Source organism: Hipposideros armiger, unplaced genomic scaffold, assembly GCF_001890085.2.
Source record: "Hipposideros armiger isolate ML-2016 unplaced genomic scaffold, ASM189008v1 scaffold_2057, whole genome shotgun sequence".
NCBI classification, from domain to species: domain Eukaryota; kingdom Metazoa; phylum Chordata; class Mammalia; order Chiroptera; family Hipposideridae; genus Hipposideros; species Hipposideros armiger.
This window is the reverse complement of record NW_017733405.1, coordinates 20,905-27,846: the sequence shown is the minus strand read 5'-3', so window position 1 is coordinate 27,846 and position 6,942 is coordinate 20,905.

The following is a 6,942-nucleotide window of genomic DNA, read 5'->3' as shown; positions in this document are numbered from 1 at the left end:
CATCTTAAGATGATTAAGCATAGAGCTGGGTGGACAGTGGGTGGAGCTGGGCCCCGTGTTAACTCTCTAGTCTTGACTTCCTGTTGAACTTTGTGGTAACTTCTGGGGAAGGGATGTGAATAAAGGGGAAAATCATGCTGGGCCCTTCTCCTTTTCCCATGTGGGTGGCCCAACAAGTGCGTTTGTATGCACTCCTAGGTGGCTTTGTTTCTTTCTCTTTTCCTGAATAAAATATTTTTTTGGTGGATTTACCTGGAGAATTATTCTTGCCAGTCGACATTACAGGCATCCAATGTGGGACTCAGAGAGAAGCAGAACTCCGACTGCTTCTGACCGGTTAGCTAAGCTATTGCGCCTAACTGAGCTGTTTTGGCTCCACCTGTGCTGCATGGCTTACAAGCCTCAGGTGGGTTTCTCTCCTGGGTCTGAGCCAATGGTTTTTTGTTATTGTTGTTTTTGGGGGTTTTTGGGGGGTATTTTTGCACCTGGAGGTCTCCAGGTTTTATTCAGGAATTATTAAAACAAATTTTGTTGGACCGGCCGAGTGGCATATTGGTTAAGAGCTAGCTTGGGACGCCAGTTCTGTGTAGCAGTGTCCCGGTTCGGATCCCACATGAGGGCCAGTGACACTGCACTCTATAGGTAAGATGCTGAACAATAGCTCGACCTGGAGCTGGGCTGCCATGAGTCGCCAGCGACGGTGTAGACTGCAGCCCCTGCTGCAGTAGGTTGCCATGGGCTACCGTATGTAGCCAGCAGCCAGCGTGAGCGGCCAGCAACCGCAGTGAGCAGCCATCCAGAAGCCGGCGACTCATCTGCCTCGCCCAGGAAGAGCACAATAATGGTGCCAACTTGGGCCAGTAAAGCAACATCCTCCACTAGACTGAAGAACAAAAGGACAGCAACTTGTCTGTTTCCCTTCCCCCCAACTCCCCAGCGCTGTTCCCATCCCCCCAATTCCCCAATTAAAAAAAAAAGAGAGAGACACAGACTTCTCAGAGCACCCTCGTTTTTCATTGTACTGGGAAACCTTTTGTTAGTTTCATCATTCATCTCTTTCTCATTTTTTAAGAAGCTAAATATGGATATCTTTTTAAAATTACCAATAGACGAAAAGAAATACCTTGTGAGGTTCACCTCAAAATAATGCGGTGTGAGTGATGGTTGGGGATACAGATAAATCATGAATGGATATGATTGATTGTTGTAGCTGAGTGAAGGATATATGAGGTTTCACTGTACTCTTCTCCCTACTTTCATGTATGATTACAGTTTCCTTAGTACAGAGTTTCAAAAACAAGTATGAAGATAACCTAGTATCCAGTGGAGGTATCATGTATTCTAAAGAAATCAAAAGGTCCTGGTTATAATTTCAAAGCAAACTTCCAATAAAGACAGATATTTTGGAGTGAAACCACAGGAAAAACATGCCTTCAATATCTCCCAACACCTCCATTTCCTCTTCTCAATTCAGATGATCCCTGTACTTTCTCTCATCATCGATTCCATGTTGGCAAGGACTGGATGGGGCAGGCAGGGGGGATTGGAAAAAACTATATTATCATCAATCACAGGAAATAGGATTGGCACTGAGAGGGAGGGGCAGGCAGGAGACACCTGAAGAGCTGCTCTTCCCAGGAATTCCTTTTTCCCTCTGAGAGGTGTAGACAGGGACCATAGACCCTTGGTCTCAAGGGTCTCGTAACCACTTGAAAATTGCATGCAAAATTGTGTGGGGGTGCAGGTAAGTGATTTTAGCTGGGGGCAGGCTCTGGGCAAGGCCACAGCTCTCATCAGAATGTCACAGTGTTTGGATCCACTGAGGGGAGGAGAGGATCTGAGTAGAGTCTGCCCATCTGACTGACTGAGGGAAAGCAGAAGAGACAAAGGTGTCAAGGGATCTAAGACACCAGCAGGGAGGGGCTGTCCCCTTTAACTGTCATTGTCCCTCAGCTTTTGCTTTCAGCTGATGAGCTTTGTGAAGGCTCTCAGGTCATGCTTCCAGGAGACCCTGAAACTAATGGAGCTGAAGCCCAGAACCCCTCATTCCACAGGCCCTTCTTCATCATGACTCACTGGTCTATTGAATTTTGTAATTATGTCTTTGTATTCTTTTTTGCTAATGGAAGCCTCCAAATTGTGTCAACTCTGGCCCCCACAAAACTTGCTGTTGTCAACTGGCAAAAAATAACTCTCTAGGAAATCCACAAAAAGAACAGTTTATTCAGGAAAAGAAAAAGAAATGAGGTCACACCAGGAGTGTGTGAATGTACACTCCCCACTGGCACTCCAACTGGCCACCCCGGTGAAGAAGAAATGCCCCAATTCCAAGATGGCTATTCTATTTATTTGCATCCCTCTCCCAGAAGTTACAACAAAGCTTAACAGGAAGTCAGGACTAGAGAGTTAACAAGGGACCAAGCTCAACCCATAGTCCTCCCAGCTCTACGGTTAACCACCTTAAAATATCAGTTCACTTTTATGATTCCTCCCTCTTGATCAAGATCTTTCTTCTAAAAGATCATTGATCAACAGTCAAGCCTTCTAGACTCAGGTTTTTAAGTGTCCAGTCTTTTGTCCCTCGATGTCAGAAGGGCCTCTTCTGGATGTCATCTCTTACATCATGGGGAAGAGTGCATGAATCAGGTAACAGCTGGAATCCAGTGTAGACCGGCATCAGAAGCAGAGCTTAACCAGATCAAAATTAAAGGTAGAATTAAAACATAGCAACCCAGCTTATGTGGCAGGTATAAAAACTCAAGCTCCCTAGAGGCCACCTCCTTTAAATTTTGACAGTTTTAGTTTCAGGTCACCAGACTGTGTGCTTTTCCAGTCAGGGTTTGGTGCCTTCTTTAGCTGTGTGTGACACATGTATCCAAAAGTCTACTCCCTGCAGTTTAGCATCACAGGGATTTGTCAACAGCACCTGGTAAAGGCCTTTCTAGCATGGTTGGAGAGAATCCTTTTTTAGATGTCTTTTCCAATAAACAAAATCTCTAGGTTGCAGAGTATGAATTTTTAATTTTTAATTTCCCTGGAGTGCATGGTGAAATGGTTGTTTAACTAAAGCACGACTATTGTTGACAAAATCAATTAAGCCTTTACAATACTGATGTATGTCTCCTTTTACCAACTGTGGATTAAGAGAGACGGGGGCCAGGACCAGCCGAGTGGCACGTTGGTTAAGAGTTGGCTTGGGACACCAGCTCTGAGCAGCAGGGCCCCAGTTCGGATCCCACATGAAGGCGAGTGATGCTGCGCCCTCTACAGCTAAGATGGTGAACAACAGCTCGATCTGGAGCTGGGCTGCCATGAGTTGCTGGTGACAGCATAGGCTGCAGTGGGGCTGGCCAGCAGCTGATGTGAGCTGCCATCCAATGGTCGGCGAGCAACTGCCTCAGCTGGGAAGAGCGTAATGATAATACCAACATGGGGCAGTGAAGCAATGTCCTCCACAACTAGACTGAAGAACAGAAGGACAGCAACTTGTGTGTTCCCCTCCCCCAATTCCTCCAATAAAACCTTGAGAGAGAGAGAGAGAGAGAGAGAGAGAGAGAGAGAGAGAGAGAGCAAGTGCACAGGGTGTCCTGTAATTATCTCAAAAGGTGAGAGCTTATGGGTCCCAAAAGGAGTAGATCTGAGATTTAAAAGGATTAATGACAATGCTTTTGGCCAAAGTATTTGTAGGGTTTCTGTAAATTTTGACAATTGGGTCTTAATAATAACATCAGTGTGTTCAACCAATCCTGAAGATTGAGGATGGTAAGCACAGTGAAAATGTTGCAAACTGGCCAAACAGCACATACTTGCCTCAGCACCTGACCAGTGAAATGGGTTCCTCGATCACTGTGGAGTTCAAGAGGAGTTTCCCAAGTGGGAATAATCTTCTCTAACAGTATTTTAGCCACTGCAGATGCATTAGCTTGTCTGCAAGGGAAAGCTGCAGTCCAGTGAGAAAACATATATATCATGACTACAACATAAAATGGGGGAAGCTATATGAAGTCTAGTTGCCAGACCTCAAATGGAGGCAAGGAAGCCACGTTTCCATAGCATTCCAAAGTCATGGGCCACCCCAAAGACATATCTGCTGTCAGTATAAATGTTGACAGCTTTATAATTCAGCCTGCTGTGCTGAAGTGGCCAGAGGCAAAGGTGCTGCCTCGATGACTTCAGGAGTTACAACAGCATAACCAGTGCAGTACTTACCATTGTTGTTTTTTAAGTACAAAACCTCGGTAAACCATGAGAAATCTGCTTTACCCAGAGGGGTCTTCTGCAAATCGTCATGAGGAGTCAGAAGGTGATCTGTTAATGTTAGACAGCAATAAGGGGCTTCCTCAATCTCAGAAGGAACAACATCCACATGATACTCTTCTAAGAAGTCCGTGCCTAATAAATGGGTACGGGCAGAAGAACTAAGGAGAAAACAACATTAATGTTCACCTCTTAGAGGACCCAGACAAAAGGGAATAGGTTCAGATACGTAAACCTGTTCTTTCCAAGATTAGAGGAAGGACTGGAAAAAGAGCCCCTGTAATTTCTCAGAACCCCGTTACTGGGAATTAGGAAGGCCTGAAAGAAACTGGTTAGTAGGCAGAGTGTCTCGTAAACTTTAATTTATGACAATCCCTTTTCCAATGTCCTTGGCTCCTTGCAGTAGTGGGAAAAAGTTGGAGTTCTCTGGTTTCCCACAGAGCATCTCGTTTGTCTCACTGAAAGTCAAAAGTCTTAGCAATCTTGCTTTTAGGTGGCTCATCTAGGGTACTGGAAACCTCATTGGCCAAATGTACCAAGTCTAGGGTAGCTGTAGTTCCCCATCCTATCCTGGAGCTCCTAACCAGGAGGGAAAGGTTTTTATTTAGACCATTGATAAAGAATTAAAAGTTACGCATGTGGAGTCAATATCTGAAGGAAGACCAGAATTTTCCTTAAAAACTACCTGAAACTTATAATAGTCATGAACAGATTCGTCAGACCTTTGTGAGGAGGTGTAAATTTTGTTCCAATCGATAGACCTTGGAAAAGCCTTGGGAATTGCTCGATGCAGCTTTCAAGCAAGTTCCCTGGCTTCCTCCCAATAATTGGAGGTTTGCTTTTCTACAATAAATCCCTTTCAGGATGCTCCCATCTGGCAATCCTCAGCCAATGTTGAGCTTGGCCTTCATCAACAAACATATGGATCAGCTGGTACAAATCAGAAAACCCAGGTTGATATGCTTGAATAGTAATATCAAATTCCTCCGCAAACTTATTAGAATTCTGAGTTAATATAGGAAATTTCTTTACAATGGCTCATAACAGCTTTTGTCCAGGGGATGTAGGAAATGTGGGATTTATTAGGATCTCCAAGAGGTTTAATCTTAAATGGAAAAGTACTGATAAGTTCTGAGGAAGAAGAGAGAGGAGATTCCAGAAAAGGTGCTGCTGGGCGTTGAGTTGAAGGTGGGGGAGGCGACGATGAGGAGCAAGATGGCATCAGAGGTGGGAGAGGCGCCAAAAGAGCAGTGGGGGAAGGGCAAGGCTGTGTTGTAGACAAAGAGCACGAGGTTTCAGGCATCATCTTATCCTTAGAATTTTTAACAATTTGAGACTATTTTGTAAAATGACAACTTTAGATTTGCAGTCCTATTTGGCAGACTCAATATACCATTCTAAATAGGCATTCCATTCTTCTTTTTCAGTTATAGCGCTATTACTATCCAATTTAGTTTTAAGAAAATCAAGTTTGGGAATCTCAAAAGTTCCCCAAAGTGGCCACTGATTTTTAAAATTACTCTTATTCAGATCTGTCCATTTAGTTAAATACATGCACAAAAATTCCGTGGGATTTTAATCATAGACTCAGCCAATGTCCCAGGAGGGACACTTTTAGAAAGCTTAGACATAAGAGATCCCATTTTAAAACACTGAGGCCAAAACAGTTCACAACTTGAATAACCTGCAGGTCTTCAGCTCACCTCACTCTGGAACAGTCTGATCACTGTGAATCAGGCTGAAGGCTGAAAGCCAGTTCTGATATGGGGCAACTGAGTAGCCCTCCACCACTGGACAACTTTTCAGTTATCCCTCCTATAGAAATTTTAAGCCTCCTCTTCCCTAGTTTCTTAGTTCCTTAGCCCTTGGCTTTGATTCCTCTTCTAATCAGCTACTGAATCCTAGATTAAAGGTTGCCCCTAAATTGAATCACAGAATATCTCCCACCCCAGCTTTAGATGACTATGTACTTAAAAGCCTGTGACTTCCCCACATTCCCCAAGCCATTCTGGACCTAACTCTTGCATAATCCCATCCCAGAGACTAAATGGGTTTTAACATTTCCCCAGGCCAGTATACTTGTTGATTGTAAGCATTAAAGCCTAATGTTCTTTCCAAACCCATAGCCACCCTACAGCAACAGCTTTGAGCTCTGCTCTTTAAGATATTTATTAATTAAAATCTATTTTTCCTCATTTAGGGGCCTTGGGGATACAGATGGTACCCCAACATGATTGCCAATCACAACAAAAGAAGCCAACATGATTTTCCAGGCGGATCTCGAGACCCTTTCCTCTCATCTGAGATCAGATAGGGTAAGAATGTCGTGAATCCCCCAAATAGGCAGGGACAGCTCTACGCCCCTGTTTTGCCACACAGCTGTGCAGCCGTCTGTCCCCCCCCACGCTTAACCCTAAACTGACCCTTTTGAGGACACTGCTCATACACCTTGTGTCTCCCTGTTTGGCTCCAAAGGATGGCCGGTTAGTTAATGACGGGTAAGATTCCTCTTGGGACAAACAACCTAAGACAGGCACGGTCGGGTGGAGGCCATTAGGAGAAATCTTGGGGCTGATGGAGGTGGGCATGAGCCCTCACTCGCCCCCCAAAAAGACTGGAGGTTTTCTACCTCTGTAGCTACATTCCTTCCCTCAACCTGCTAGGGAAGTGACCTGATGGTGTGAC